The 17,063-nt window shown below is 44.4% G+C and overlaps 1 protein-coding gene across 3 annotated transcripts in view; it reads right to left on the reverse strand.

Annotated features, from left to right (window-relative positions):
* LOC144792311 (uncharacterized) overlaps window positions 1-17,063 on the reverse strand; it is a 258,509-nt gene that overhangs the window by 175,645 nt on the left and 65,801 nt on the right. Inside the window, exon 1 of one of the 3 annotated variants that reach the window (XM_078667259.1) lies at window positions 3,281-3,440. The exons of 1 other annotated variant lie outside the window; for it this stretch is intronic. The gene's annotated coding sequence lies outside the window, so the exon portion shown is untranslated. Of the gene's footprint in view, window positions 1-1,789; window positions 1,963-3,280; window positions 3,441-17,063 lie in introns of those variants that run through there. One more of the 3 variants, XM_078667260.1, reaches the window with a different exon arrangement.

Genomic DNA, 17,063 nt, shown 5'->3' on the forward strand with positions numbered 1-17,063 from the left:
GCCAGATAAAAAAATGAAATTCCCGGGTTACAGCGTCTGTTTAAACGAATCTTAATTGCAGCTCAAACTTCACATCCTAAACCAATTTCATAATACAAAAAAGTGATGCCGCGAAATATGGCAACACTCTAGCCCTATTAATGTATCCGAACCAATGAGGATCTATAAGTTGGCATAAATCTTTAAAAATAGTTTGAGATGCCCAAGCAAATTCAAAATGTATCCAATCATACCATAAACTATATAAAGTCATGTGTGTGTAAATACTCTGCAGTGTCGGCACAAACAAGCATTGTGTAGTCAGGCGGGGGCTGCTTGTGCTGTCTCTGCCTCCCGTCATCAATTAGGAAAGCCACTGCTTTGTTGCGCATGCGTACGATTCAAGGCATCGCGCGCATGCAACACAAAGAGTGCGCATTAAGCCACCAATCACGACGCTAACAAGCATTGAAAATGCAATAGGACTCGGATTTACCCGACCCCTATTGCATTTTTGCAGAGAGCACCACCCGCCGCAATGCTAAAAATGCATGTTGTGCTTTTCAATGCACAACGTGACATCCACCATCCATTCCATTCCATGGAATTGCACCCCCCATGTGCACCCCCCACCCCCCGGAGTCCTTGGGGACCCACAATGGGCCACCCTAGCAGACTCCCCTAGCAGACTCCGCATGCCTTTCTGTGGGGGCATTACCGCCATGGAAGGCATTCCAAAAAAGCACATTGTAATATGGCTGACGGTGTCTGAAAGACACCGCCACCATATTGCAGCCTTTTCCGCCCTGGTCGCTAGTCGACCGGGGCGGAAATGCGGCAGACGGTCTTTCCATCCGCCACGGACCCCCCAGCCATAATAATATGGCGGGGGTCTTTTCTACACGGATGGCGGGTCGATTGCCCCCCCCGGGCAGGCGGTGACCACCACCGGCCCGGCGGGGGCAATCCGCCCGCCATCTTAATGGGGCCTAAAGTGTGTACAGATTTCTGAGTAGTTAAAACACCACTGAAGTGTGCACTGATTTCAACTAGTATAGTTGAGAGCAGTGAAGCTGCTCCAGGAGAAGTAAACAGCTGTGCAGTGGTGCACATATCATGCAATGCTTTATGATAGTGTAATAAAAGTAATGAAGTGTGTACATAGAGTGCAGTACACAGCAGTGCAGTGTGCAAAGATTTGTCAGTACAGCAAAAAGCAGTGCAACCCATATATTGCCTTCATGCTGAAAAAAACAGCGTGGTGGGAACGGATTACTCCTAGTGTAGTAAGACAGTGTTTTCAAAATGTAGTACAATGCAATGCAGTGCTCCTAATTTCCATGGTGCAGTTAAAAGTAGTGCAGCTTGTACTGTCTCAGTGTAGTAAGATGCTGTGCAGCATGCACAGATTATTCATATTGCTTCATGATGCAGAACAACATGCACAAATTTCTTACGGTGTAGTTAGCACCAGGGCAGTGTGCACAGATTCCTCATAGTGCAGTAAGATGCAGTGCTGTGTGCACTGATCGCTCGTATTGCAATAATAAGAAGTGCAGTGTTGGCAGATTCCTCACAGTGCAGTAAGATACAGCGCAGTGCACAGAGCCCCTCTTTAACACAAATGATGCCCACAAACACCCCCAGAGCAGAAGGAAAGCCCCCCAGGGCCCCCTGATAGAAGAGCCCAGCTCAACCCCAGGGGCCCCGGATAGAAGAGCCCAGCTCAGCCCGGCTCCTGCAGAGATTCCCTCCAGGATTATTCAGTCTATTTCTACAAACACAGCAGAAGGTGCCGGCAATCTCCTACCTGAGCAGAGACCTGTGCAGACATGTCCAGGCCCTCTCCTCCTCCTGGGGGCTGACGGGAGGGGGGATCTGGGGTCTGAGGGGGGCAGGGGCAGATCTGGGGTCTGTAGATGGAGGTAACTGCCCACCAGACAGGGCTCCTTCCTCCTCTGCAGCAGGCTGGACACATCAGGAGAGGCTGGAAGTGATATCACCGCTGCTGGTGCTGTATCTGCCGCCACTGACCCAGAAGAGGAAACCTTTCTCCCTTTCATACAGTGTGCAAGTCCAGTGGGTTTCATCAGCAGGCGAGGAGCGCCCTCTGGTGTCCGCTGACGGAACCGCTGCCTACTGGCTCCAGCAGTGAATACATTTCACACAAACAAGCATTTATACCTATAAAGACCTGGGATTTCAGATGTCATAGACGTGAATGTTTTTATGGGTCAGACAGTTCAAGTACAGGGCCTCACACTTGGCTGCTGTAGAAAAGTATTCATAGCTTCACTTCAGATGAGCATCTTCGAAACACCGATGTAAAGGACTTAAGAATATTTACAGAAAGGAAGTGACAGTCTGAATTTTAATGAAAATATCTGTATTTCAATGAATATATCAGTATTTTGGTTAGTTTTGCAATTAAACTGGACAGCGTATTCATTTAAAAAAATTATTTATTTGCAGTTTTTTCAAATCCACAGCGTGGTACGTAGGAAAGTAAACAGGAAAATACCATGGAGTTTTAAACACCAGATCAGTGACAATGCAGCATAGGTCATGTGTCAAAGCAACAATTATAGAACATAGCTGTGCAGTGTGCAAACATTTGTCAGTACAGCAAAAAGCAGTGCAACCCATATATATTGCCTTCATGCTGAAAAAAACAGCGTGGTGGGAACGGTTTACTCATAGTGTAGTAAGACACAGTGTTTTCAAAATGTAGTACAACGCAATGCAGTGCTACTAATTCCCATGGTGCAGTTAAAAGTAGTGCAGCTTGTACGGATTTCTCAGTGTAGTAAGATGCTGTGCAGCGTGCACAGATCATTCATATTGCAGCATGATGCAGAACAACATGCACAAATTTCTTACGGTGTAGTTAGCACCAGGGCAGTGTGCACAGATTCCTCATAGTGCAGTAAGATGCAGTGCTGTGTGCACTGATCGCTCGTATTGCAATAAGCAGTGCAATGTTGGCAGATTCCTCACAGTGCAGTAAGATACAGCACAGTGCACAGAGCCCCTCTTTAACACAAATGATGCCCACAAACACCCCCAGAGCAGAAGGAAAGCCCCCCAGGGCCCCCTGATAGAAGAGCCCAGCTAAGCCCGAGGGGCCCCCGGATAGAAGAGCTCAGCCCCCACCCAGGGGCCCCCGGATAGAAGAGCCCAGCTCAGCCCCAGGGCCCCCCGGATAGAAGAGCCCAGCTCAGCCCGGCTCCTGCAGAGATTCCCTCCAGGATTATTCAGTCTATTTCTACTAACACAGCAGAAGGTGCTGACAATCTCCTACCTGAGCACAGACCTGTGCAGACATGTCCAGGCCCTCTCCTTCTCCTGGGGGGCTGACAGAGGGGGGGATCTGGGGTCTGAGGGGGGCAGGGGCAGATCTGGGGTCTGTAGATGGAGGTAACTGCCCACCAGACAGGGCTCCTTCCTCCTCTGCAGCAGGTTGGACACATCAGGAGAAGCAGGAAGTGATGTCACCGCTGCTGGTGCTGTCTCTGCCGCCACTGACCCGGAAGAGGAAACCTTTCTCCCTTTCATACAGTGTGCAAGTCCAGTGGGTTTCATCAGCAGGCGATGAGCGCCCTCTGGTGGCCGCTGACGGAACCGCTGCCTACAGGCTCCAGCAGTGAATACATTTCACACAAACAAGCATTCATACCTGTAAAGACCTGGTATTTCAGATGTCACAGACGTGAATGTTTTTAAGGGTCAGACAGTTCAAGTACAGGGCCTCACACTTAAGAGTATTTACAGAAAGGTGACAACTGGAAGTGGCAGTCTGTATTTCAATGAATATATCTGTATTTCAATGAATATATCAGTATTTTGGTTAGTTTTGCAATTAAACTGGACAGCGTATTCATTTTTAAAAATTATTTATTTGCAGTTTTTTCAAATCCACAGCGTGGTACGTAGGAAAGTAAACAGAGGAAAATACCATGGAGTTTTAAACACCAGATCAGTGACAATGCAGCATAGGTCATGTGTCAAAGCAACAATTATAGAACATAGCTGCCAAGGTTTCATATTGCTATGTGTGACATTTTCATAATTTCAGTGTTATTATGAGTGACATTTGGATGACAATGAGCAACACTTTTTTCGCGAGAAGAAATCAAGCAATGAAGACGAGGGAAACATATTTAATTAAATTAAATTTGAGCAACAAAAAAATCTTTAAACTGCTGCAAAGCACCTGAAACGCATTAAGCCTCAGGCTGAGGCGCAGAGAAGTCCCAGGCATAGCCAACAGCTAGTGCGCTGTAGTGTTTATAATTTTATAAACGAGTCTTCCTCAACATTTACACAGTTGTTTTGAAGTTTTCCAAGGAATGGCTTGTTCAACTCAAGGCAGCTCAGCACGAATTAGTAAATATCCAAAATAAACGACCTGTTCTATTTTCCATCCACATGCTCCAATAATTGGTGTATTTTTGCTGCACTTTATTTCAGCTAGCATTCATGTACCACACGTATAGATCCGGGTACGAGCTGCCTCACAAACATGGGCACTACCTTCGAGAGACACCTACCAGCCTCTTGAAAGCGCTGAATTTAATTTCCTATCATCACCCAAGTAAAGCACAATTTTGCTGTTGGCTCGCCAGGATAAAGTCAAGTGAAAACTAAGGGGGGGGGGGCAGACTGGAGCAGTAGCCCGCACACCAGCATTTTGGTCGAGGCAGCCTCAGGCTCTTTGAAGCACACACTTAGAGGCGCATTATGATGGCGGGAGGATCGCCACCGCCGTGCCGCCAAATTAGGATGGCGGTGGGTACCACGGTGGACGGAAAGTCCGTCCGCCCCATTTCTGCCGGTGGCAATCATCACAATTGTCTGGCAGACGGAGCAGGGGCACTAATATGGTGGCAGTGCCTACCAGGCACCGTCCGCCATATTAGGATGTGGGAAATTAAAGACCTTCCCATGGCGGCATCGGGGATTGGGTCTAGGGGCACGTTGAGGGCCCCCTTGTATCTGGGGGAGGTGGGGTGCACTTGGGAGTATCTATGGTACCCCCCTACATTTCACTGCACCTGGTGCCAGGCACTGTGTCGTGCCTGCCATATGGTGCAGGGAAATGTTAGACATGCGGAATGTGACCGCCATGGTGGCGGTCGCATCCTAATTTGCAGTGCGGGACCGCCGCAGGTCTGGCGGCCGGTCCCAAAACCGTGGGGATGGCAGGCAGACTCAGGTCAGCACGCCATCCAAATGACCCCCTTAGTACAGCCTCGTGGAGCCAGTGGGCAATTATGTGGAAGATGATAGATCAGGTGTAGTGGCATTAGTAAACAGTGTCAAGTGAGCGTTCAGGCCAGAGGAATCATGTTAAATCAGCCGGCCTGAGAAAGGTGTTGTGCCGTGCATGTTGTGTGTGAGTGTCACTGACTGGCTGCTATGTGCAAGTTTGTGTTTGACTGCAAGTGTGTGTGTGGCACATGGAGGTCAGAAGGCAAGTCAAGCACAGGTTTGCAAATTGGTTACTGGCATCAATTGTTATTTTATGGCCCTCACTGACTCCTAGCAGGGTTAAGCAAACACTTACTTGAAATTAATTCAGTGGTGGCCAGCTCAAGAGCAGCTGCATTTCATGTGATGCCTGCCGCCTGGCTTCCCTCTCTCGGGCAGTGGACTCAACTTCACAGTCATGGGTCCCAGTGATCTGGGACAACGAACTAACCACTCCATCAACTGCAGTCAGTCCAAATGTTCTAAGTGACTCCGCCACCACCCAGGGATGTGGTGAGACCGGCTGAGAGTTGGTCAATTGCAATGCAGCGAGCCGCCGAGTTTCATTACCGCACCAGCAGCAGAGAGCACGTGTCACGGGAGGCAGCCCATGACAAGTGAAAGTAATCTGCGTTACTGCGCAGTGATTCAAACCAGTCTGTACATTGTAGCAAGCAGGCAGCTCAGAGCCCAGATCCCAAGCAGCCTTCTGAATAGCGCGGGCTGCCTGCCTGCCCCACTAACACTAGTAATATTAAAAGACCAGCCTCCACTCGGTCCACGGCGCTTGACTGGCACAGGCGTTTTATGCGTGACTTCACATTTCTGTGCGGTGATGCGGACCACCACACTGAAATGTGTTAGTCTAGCGCCTGATGCATGGTACTTGGCAGGACTGAAAGGAAGAGCTTATTTCTAATTTTCTGTCAATGTGGCTTATTCCTTATATTTGATATGGTTTTATATCCTTGCACAAGACTGAAATTTAGGCACTAATTAGGTTTTGAGTTTCTGATTTAACTGGCTCCTAAATTATCAAGATAGTGGCGACTTCCAGGCTTTGTTGTTTTGGTTTACAGTAACCACCATCCTCTCTCAACAAAGTTTCACTGACAAACAATAAAGTAATTTATCTTTGAAAAAATTAATTCCTACGATAGAGATATCAAATATGAACCAGAAATTTCTCACACACTTTGCATTGTATCATAAAATGAGTGGGTGTTACTGGTCTGAAGAACAGGGGAGGGGCATTTCAATACTCTAAAATATTCTACTCCTTCACAAAGGCTCCTATATCATACTGCACTTGTCATCAATACACCATTGATTAGTGAGTGCGCCAACTCTTTGTAGCATTGTCATGCAAGCAGCCTTAAGTGCCTCGACAGCGACATTAGTTTGGACGTGCATACATCAGAGCCCTCAAGCCTCACTCATCACGAGTGATTTAACACATTTGGAGGTCGGTCTGAAGTCTCCCTCAAACCTAGCCCATTCTTCAAAACTATGGAGATTAACTAGAACTTAACACGTAACTACGCAGCACAGAGCAGACCCTCTGTCCCACATTTTGTTGGCAAAACTTTTCTCATATTTCACCATGAGTACTGCACACAGTTCCGTTCAATGTTACATTGAATGTCTATTTTAGTGATACTTGGTTCACTTTGCATGTGTTCTGATCATGTCTATAAATTCAGTAAGGTATCTTCCTTTGGTTTTGTCAAAGTCAAATGTTAAGTGACACCACTCGCTGTGTCTGTTTTAAATACCTCTATTCTTTATAGATTTTTCATATACAATGAGCAGATAACAGGTATGAAAGATTATCGATTCAGCAGAGTCCAAGATACTGTGTACACTAGAACTTGTGAGAAGACATTGATAACAGGAAAAACAATAAATGAAATAACCCCTCTAGATAGAGGTGATGTGGCTCAGAAGATCCCGCAGATGATCAGGGAAGGAGGATGAGGGGGAACACGAGGGGAAAGGACATGGGAACAGGAAAATAATATGTCAGGGTGTCGCCCCCCAAAAAGACAATTCCCACTACGAAGGCGATAGACAGCTAACTCTTCCAATGGTGGGTTAAATACTGGAATATTTACATTTTGTGAAGCAAGGTCAGACGGGCCATGAATTGTGGTGCCACCCCTAGGTTGATGATTAAGGTATCCAAAATGGAGCCCCAGTAGCACAAAGTACTGTACAGTCCGCAGGAAATGCAAAATGTCACAGGCCGTGCACTACACCTTCAGCACCTCCAGCACTTGGAATCCTCCACCATATGTGCTTTATAGATCCACTCTGGAATCCAGTGCCAGTGGTGTAGGAACTTGAAATAACTGAATTTCAACCTGACCTCCTGGAGGAAACTTCCATGGTCTTTCCAAAGGACATGCCCGTCCTGCTCAGACAGTGAGAGGCACAGCCTCTGCTCCAGTTCAAGAAAAAGAGGAGCTTTAGAGGGAAAAGCCAGTCAATAGGTCGCCCTCCACTCAGTATGCAGCAAAAACACAATGACCTAGACTGTAGAAGCACATGTGAAAATGTACCCTTCTTTTTGAAATATTTTGTTCGTTGCTATTCTTTAGCAAACATAACTCCCCTTGTTACATCATTAATTGGGGTAGCCAAAATATCTTGGGTTGGTGCTTAATTCAAAAAATTGCCTGATTCTCATAAAACAATAAAATACAGTTGCGAGACCAATCATACCACACTTAATCTCGTGACAAAAACTAATATAGTGATAAACCGAAAAAAGTGGGTGAAAGCGAGATGGCACCTCACGGGCGCACCACCAAGCGGGGACCTGACTGGTACTCGTCAGGACTGCCCTGTTGTCATCATCGGTACCATCAAGCTTGGAGCAGAAAATAGTGTCCAAATGCACAAAAGAATTGTGCAGGAAAAAGTGCAGTGAACAGAAAACAAAAGGACCAAAATAGTGTCAATCAACACCTTAAAACACTCATAACACAACACAGACACACTACTTTTATTCAATTTCTTGTGTTGTGTATGGAAATAATAAAAGAAAACAAGTAGAGATGGTCACCTATTCAACCATTCATACTTGTACAGCCTCTGCTCCAACAATCAGCATCAATTGTGGGCAGTGGTGCTCGAAAAAAGGCTGTCCACAGCTGTAACATACAATCCCACCATGGTGTCCCTATATCCTTTCCACATCAGGATATAATGCAACATTGGGGCAGTCTTAAGATCATAGGGGGGAGCACCCAGCATGTGTCGCAGGCTATGCAGGAGCTGTCGGTACTGTCAGTGATGCGATTGTGGCAGCCCATAATCACGCATGAGAGCAGCAAAGGGGGCCAACTCACCGTCCCCTACTATATCGTCAACAGAGCGTATCCCTCTGGTCTTCCACTGTGTAATCAGAGTTTAGATCATACTTTGTTCCAAGCAGCTCCTTGAGAAGAGCAGGGATCAGCAATGCGTTATACGTCTGAGCCAGGTGAGGCGGAAGGTCAGTCAACCACCACTGTTATGCCTCACAGTAGCAGCCAAATCGTTCATCGCATTACCTCTCAAGGACATTCCTGCCCTCTCACAGCACCTGTGGATAGGAGATGGACCAAATATTTTCCTCCAAGTTAGGGGAGAGGAGTTGGCCTAATGTCTAGGGCGGTCGACCTCGAACCTAGGGAAATGGGTTCGAGTCTCGGCAATGACGCTGAACATCCTGTGATTCTGGGTAAATCACTTAATCTCCCCGTGCCTAACAAAAATGAATGTGTCCTAATGTAATGCAACTGGTGCTATGTAATTCGCTCTGATACCCTATTCGGGTCAAGTTCGCACTATATAAAACTCCATTAAAAAAAAAAGTACTGGCTCAGATATTGGCACCATCTGTGCTTGTCTTCAGGGGCTTTATTATTATTATTATTATTATTTTGAATTTGTATATCAGCTCACAGCTACCCAAGAGGGTTTCCCGGCGCTGTACAAGAACAGCAGAGAAGTAGAGCAGTCTATTGGCTGAAAAGCCATGTTTTCAAGGATCTGCGAAATGAAAGAAGATTAGGTTGCAGACGGAGGGGCCATGGCAGGGTGTTCCATAGGATGGGGCCCAAGTAGGCAAAAGAGCGCCCACCCATGCGAGAAAGTTAGATTTTTGGGATTCGAAATCTTTCTTGGGTGGAGGATCAAAGACTACGGGAGGGAACATAAGGGCAAACTAAAAGTTGCAAATAGCTGGGCGACTGAGTGCTTAATGCAGAACATGTAGGTTAGGGCCTTGAATTTGACCCGCTTTTCCACAGGCAGCCAGTGGAGGTCAACCAGCAGTCCGGCTGTGGGAGTAAATTTGGGAGCGCGGCAGAGTAGTCTAGCTGCGGAGTTTTGAACTTGCTGTAGTTTTCGTATTACCTCTTTGTTAACGCCCAGGTAGAGTATGTTCCCATAGTACAGCCCAGAGGTGACAAGGGCCTGGACTACGGTACGCTGGGCGTGAGATGGGAGCATCCACACAATCCTACTCAACCATTTCAAGATGGTTAAACATGTGGCAGCAACCTTGGTGGCTTGCTGTCGCATGGAGAGAGAGTCATCCACAATGAAGCCCAGGTTACGTACATGGGTGGACGGCTGAGGGAGTGGACCCATCTCAGGTGGCCAATGTTGGGGGCCCCAGAGGTCTCGATCTTTACCCAGGAGCAGGACCTCAGTCTTATCGCCATTGAGCTTTAAAAAATTGCCATTCATCCAGGTCACAACTTTACAGAGGCCGGATCTAAGAGCAGAGGGCTGGGTGGTGTTACCTGCTGAAAGAGAGAAGAGAAGCTGGGTATCGTCTGCGTAGGAAAAAAGCGACAGACCGGACTCCTCTACCATAGCCGCCAGCGGTTTAACATAAATGTTAAATAGTAGAGGGCTGAGAATCAAACCCTGGGGCACTCCGTGAGGAGAGGGACGAGGCTTTGATTTTGATGTGGTGGAAAAGACCTGGAATGTGCTGCCAGTGAGAAAAGAGCTAAGCCAGTTTAAGGCTGCCCCGGTGATACCCGACGATTGAAGGGCCTTAATGAGTACGGTATGAGAAACCGTATCAAAGGCCGCACTAAGGTCAAGTAGTATCAAGGCCATGGTTTCTCCTGCGTCAATCTTATGACGCAGCATTTCTGTCACTCCAAGGAGAGTAGACTCTGTAGAATAGCCAGACCGGAAACCGGACTGGGAAGGGTGTAGGAGCCCATTTGTTTCAATGAACTTAGATAAATGTTCTTTGATATGTCTCTCCAGGATCTTAGAGAGAGAAGGCAGAAGTGTAATAGGTCAGAAATTGGAAGGAAGAGAGGGGTCTGCATTAGCCTTTTTTAATAATGGGACGGCCATAGCATGTTTCCAGTCAGGGGAAACAGTTGAGTTCATAAGAGATGAGTTGTGCAACTGAAGAATATGGTCAAGAGAAGGTGATTCAATTTGTCGCAAAAATGTAATAGGCAATAGATCACAAGGAGAGACAGATTTGATTTTGCTGAGATGTTGAATGAAAGATTTCATGTCCAGAAGTGGCCAGGAGTCAAGATGAATAGTTGTCTGTGTTGAAACAGAGCGATTATCGGGCGCTAAGGAAGAGCAGATAGCGGACTCCGCAAAGGAAATGACAGGGGGGGGGGGGTGGCAGTGCTAGCCAGGGCCGAATATAGTGTCTACTTTTTTTTAGGAAGAATTGAGCAAGCTCTTCGCATTGTGTGGTATTGAGAATAGGAGGTGGTGGCACGGTGGTAGCGCCCGATAGATCCTTGACAAGGTTGAATAGGGTTTTAGCACAATTATTCGCCTGCGTAATAGACAAGGAGACATAGTTAGCGCGTGCAGCCCTGCAGTGGGAATGGTAAGAACGCTTAATGGTAAGATAAGCAAATGTAGCTTCAGATGAATACGTTTTTCGCCATCGATGTTCAGAATTTTTACATTTAGTTTTCTCCCTTTTTAGTTCATCATTGAACCAGGGGGCGGGGGGACGGTGATTATTTAGCTTCTTGGTCGAAGGTGGGAGGCAGATATCAAGGGTAGTCTATATCCAGTTGCGGAACGCTAACAAATCCAAAGTAAGATTATATAGGGTTTAGGGACATTATTAGACAGCAATAAATTAAACTTAGTCATGTCCAGGTTTTTCCAATTCCTAAAGGGTATAGCCATGGAGCTGCTATTTGTGGGTGCAAGGTGGGGGCAACTACATTAAAGCCCACTAAAAAGTGATCAGTCCAACTAAGTGGAATGGATGCTGGGTAATGTAAAGAAGGCAAATTGGAGAGAATAGGGTCAAGGAGATGGCCAGCTTTGTGTGTAGTAAAATGTTCAAAGCTGCTAGATCGGAAACCAAGGTATTACCAGTAGTGCAATTGGGATCCTCTAGATGGAGGTGGAGATCACCAATGATTGTGAAATTAGCTGAGTGTAACAGAAGCGGGGCGACAAAGTCAGGGAAATTAGAAGCCCATGAACCAGCAGGGCTTGGAGGGCGATACACTAGTAGCCCAGACAGGGTGAACTGTGGTGTCAGAGTTAGTTTAAACGTTGCAGCTTCACGAACAGGCATTGATAGTTCATCAAATTTGCAGCACAGATTTTTTTTAAATAATACAATTCCTCCGCCCACCCGGTCTCCTCTATCTTTTCTTACAATCACATAGTTCGGGGGCAGGGCTCTGGCCACATCAGGTTCCGAATAACTGTTAAGCCATGTCTCCGTTAAGAAGATGAGAAAGAAGAAAAAAAGTGAGTGTACCTTCGCCCCCAATTTTTTGAGAAGTTACTTATGCGGAAATAAACGAAAATGAATGCGGTTATCCTAGCCAGTCGATTTTGGCTAATTAGTTTTAATTATTCATCATGTTTCAAACAAAGGGAACACATAGTCTACTCAACAGAGAATCCATTCTTGTATTATCTTACTAACAATACACATAGAGATACAATTAACTCAAATCAATTGTACATACTGACAAGAAACATAACAATAATTCACAAATCAATTTCACAATACTGACAAGAAATATAATAACAATAAGTCACGAAAAAAACAGTGAACAGTAAAACAGTTGTGATATGTAAAAATAGAATCACTTTTGCACAGTTAAACGATACATTTTTTTCAGAAATACGATTGTAAATTTGTACAAAGACTCCTATGGTCCAGGGATCAGGCTATACTTAATATAGTGGCCGACGCGTTTCAAGTCCCGGTTTTTTGAATTGCCGGACTCTCATCAGGGCTGGATGAGTCTTTTCATGGAAAACCAACTGTTTATGATAAAGAAACAAAAACTAGTTTGAAATGCGCTTCCTAAATCGTCTTTAAGCATAATAACGCATTTTTTTAGACAAAAAACTCCATACCTGGCTTTTTACCAGCGGAAAATAAGGGCCTTCCGATGTGCGTTCATGCAGTGCTCGCCTAAAAGTGACAAAGCAGCAAAGGCTAAGTCGTCTTGTTTATAAAAACAGGAAAATTCAAATAGTCTTATTACTCAAGGCAAAACAATTACCTAAGAGGAGCTCCACTGGGGCGTGTAATCTCAAATCTTCAAATGCATTAATTGAGGTCGTGGCGCGTATGTTCTTGCAGTCTAACGAAGTAAAAATGGTTCAAAAGCAAACATCAGTCATTTGTACCTCTGGTATTGCATGAACGCGTACGGCGCTCGCAAGTGATAGACTTACATGAAGTTGATTTAAATTCAGGCAGGGACGCCACGACTTGGAAATGTGCGGTTCAGCGCCGATTTCAATTCTGAAAACGGAAAGCCAAAGAGTTGTTTACAATTGGATGCCCCGAGTCTTAAAAAATTGGATGTACGCACGGGCATCTTTATGGAACACAGAGTCACGCTTACCGCTGAGTTCGTAATCAGTTTTCAAGCGAGTGACTCAAACACGGTCAGAGTGAGGACGAGCCTCCATTCTCCCGTCTTCATTTCCAAGTTGGAGACGTCACGTGAACGTGAAGGGGGCGGAGCTAACACCGCTAATACATATAGTGCATTGTGGGATTTGTATTTTGGTTCCTGGCCCGTGAGCAATAGAAAAAATTACAGGAAACAGGTCAAAAACCCATGTTGACCCATGCTGGTAAACCACATAGTTATCAAAAGAAGAGTTCATCAGTAGATTAAACCCTGTTAAGCTCACTCATGCAATTCAGTCCTCGGTTTATGCTGTCAAATTTCATGATTAAATACGCTTCTTTGTGCAATAAGGCACTTTCAACGCAAGGAGAGCCATGTTTTGAATCAATTACTGCCAAAACAGTCCATTTAAATTGATTTTCATTGTGATTTAGGGTTAAAAAATGTTCAACCATGGGTGCAGATTGGACCTTTTTCTTAATTCTGGATCTGTGTTGGGTTATTCTTATGTTTATTTGTTGACTTGTTTTGCCGATGTATACCTTATCACAGGGACAAAGCACTGCATAAACCACATTTTTCGTTTTACAATTTGTAAAATTTGTGTGTTTCCACAAAATTCCATTATGGTCAAAAACCTCGCCCTCCAGCGTTGATGGGCAAGCAACGCAATTACCACATCTATGATGTCCAACGATCTGTAGCAAGTTCCATTGCGTTATCAAATTACTTTTTGGTTTCGGAATGTAACTGTCAGCACGTATCAGCTGCTGACCAATACTCAAGTTCTTTTTCATTGCGAAGATGGGTTTGGACATAGGGCAGTTAAGGTTCTCCAGCAGATGCCAATTTTTAAAACAATTTGTCTGAACTTGTTAGTGTGGGGGCCAAAAGTTGTCACACAGACAAGTTTATCCAAATCAGACTTGATCTTTTTCTCTAATAGAGTCTCTCTGGGTGTGAACCTCGCTCTTTTCTTAGAGTGTTTTAGTAATTTTTTAGGGTATCCCCTCCCTTCCATTTCTTTACAGAAAGACTCAGCATGCATGTCAAAGTCCATTAACTCAGTGCAATTCCTCCTAATTCGTAGTAGTTGTCCATAAGGCAGGTTTTGTTTTAAGCATTGAGGGTGTGAACTTTTATAATGCAAAATAGTGTTTCTGTCTGTCTCTTTTTTGTACAGTGACGTGGCAAGTTGTTCATCTTGACAACTGATTAAGACATCTAAGAATGTCATTTTACTTTTACTGGATTGTAATGAAAATTTAATGTCAGTATGTCGTGAATTAACCCAATTATGGAATAGGTCCAACTCGGTCTGGCTCCCCTGCCACAGGAGCCAGACGTCGTCTATGTACCTCCACCACTGCTGTATGTTATCAGAAAAAGGATTATTATTGAAAATGAATTTCTCCTCATATTGAGCCATATACAATACAGCCATTTCCGGCGCATAAGGACAGCCCATGGCTGTCCCTTTGACCTGTACAAAAAACTCATTTTCAAACTTGAAGTAATTCATGCGGAGGGAAATTTCAGCCAATGAGATTATGAAGGATGTGGGCACCCTGTGTGGTCTTTCCCTAGACTCAAGATATACTTCAATCACCTCAAGCGCCTCGTCCTGAGGGATTTGGGTATATAATGATGTGACATCCATTGTGGCCATGATTTGTGTCTCTTTATTGAACTTTAAGCCCTCCACCTTCGTGATAAAATCAGTTGTATCTCTGAGATAAGATGTTACATGACAAAGAAACGGTTTCAAGAAAAAATCAATATATTTAGATGCTGGTTCTAAGGCTGAGTCACAGCCCGAGACTATAGGTCTTCCGGGGGGTTCTAGACTGTTCTTATGTATTTTAGGTAAAAAATACAAGACCGGTGTTCTCGGGTGTTTTTTATTTAAGAACTCAAATTCTTTAGGACCTAGATAGCCTTGTGCAAGAGCTTCTTTAGTCAATTTGTCAATTTTACTCTGGATCTCATGGACAGGATCTTCCTTGACTGGTCGATACCATTCGCGGTTCTTCACATGTGAGTCACCAACAGACAAATACATGGGGCGGGGCCAAATGACTACTGCACCACCCTTGTCGGCTTGTTTAATGACAATTGAATTATCTGCTTTAAGATTCTGAATAGCAGCTGATTGTCCCCTAGTGATGTTATTTTTTACATAACATTTGGCTTTTTCCAACTTCGTTATGGACGAAAGTACTGCCTGCTCGAAGGCATAAATCTGTTTTGGTATATTCATGGTGGGAGTGAATTTTGACTTAACTCTTAAACCAGTTATTTCAAGATTTTTAGCCACTTCTGAACCCGAAAAATAAGATTTGAGCCTAATCTTGCGGCAGAATTCAAGTGCCTCTAACTTCATCTTGGTGAAATCTGTACGTCTATTAGGGACAAATTTAAGACCCAAGGTCAGGATGCTTCTTTCGTCCACTGTCAGTTGTTTGTCCGAGAGATTGACTATAGTAGATTGCTCTAATTGTTGTATTGCCTGTTCCTTGTTCGCATCTCCCAGGGTTGTTTGAAACGAACCCGGTTTTGTTGTCCCCTGCCTAAAAAAGGCTGATTGGGATTCCCTTGTTTGTTTTGTTGCTCAGGCCGTGATTCAGGGGAAGAATCAGAGGATGACGTATCAGAGAAACCAATGAATCGATTTCTTGAGCGCCCTTGGAAGGAAGTCAATGCTCGTCTAGAGTCTGTTGTTGTGTAATAATCCTCTTTAAGGAACGGATAGACCTGCTCTATTTTAAATGCTTTAGAATCTCTTTCGAACTGTGTAGTTTTAACATTAATTGTATGATCTTTAAAGGTACTGATCTCTTTTTCCACCTTCTCAATTAATGCTTTTGCATCAGATATTGTTGGATTTTCAGAAATTTCTTTCAACAAATCCTCAATCTCCTTTTCCTCTTGACTACACAGTCTCTGTGCCGTTTCAATGGTATGCACCATCAGATCCCTGCTACATTTCGTGTTAATATAACTAAAACCCTTTTTGTAATCTGGATCTTCTGTGAAGATAACAGGAATATTTTTTATCTGTAACCCCCAAGGGATGGTGCCTGCCCGTAAGTGCTGGAGGAGGAAATAACCATGAAGTTCAGTCCTAATGTGTTTTTTGCGTAACCTTGTTAATTTGTCCACCTCATTCTGTTGTTTAGCTGAGGTGCTCAAAGATAAAGACGAAAAAGGGGAAGATGCAATTAAATTTTGAATGTGATCCTCTGTAAAGGACAACCTGTCCTTCTCTGCCATATTATGCAGTGGACAAGTCCACTGCTATCGATGTAATCGTAAAAAGGACACCTCGGTGTCCCGCTCCCACTCGAGTAAAAACTCGCTCTACAAGTTTATCCAAAGAAGGGGTTTGGCCCAGCAAGATTAGGGAGGGAAGGTAGGGCCGATTAACAAGAAAAAAAGTGAGTGTACCTTCGCCCCCAATTTTTTGAGAAGTTACTTATGCGGAAATAAACGAAAATGAATGCGTTTATCCTAGCCGTCGATTTTGGCTAATTAGTTTTAATTATTCATCATGTTTCAAACAAAGGGAACACATAGTCTACTCAACAGAGAATCCATTCTTGTACTATCTTACTAACAATACACATAGAGATACAATTAACTCAAATCAATTGTACATACTGACAAGAAACATAACAATAATTCACAAATCAATTTCACAATACTGACAAGAAATATAATAACAATAAGTCACGAAAAAAACAGTGAACAGTAAAACAGTTGTGATATGTAAAAATAGAATCACTTTTGCACAGTTAAACGATATCTTTTTTTCAGAAATACGATTGTAAATTTGTACAAAGACTCCTATGGTCCAGGGATCAGGCTATACTTAATATAGTGGCCGACGCGTTTCAAGCCCCGGTTTTTTGAATTGCCGGACTCTCATCAGGGCTGGATGAG

The sequence above is a fragment of the Lissotriton helveticus genome, chromosome 11 (genome assembly GCF_964261635.1).
Source record: "Lissotriton helveticus chromosome 11, aLisHel1.1, whole genome shotgun sequence".
Classification (NCBI taxonomy): Eukaryota; Metazoa; Chordata; class Amphibia; order Caudata; family Salamandridae; genus Lissotriton; species Lissotriton helveticus.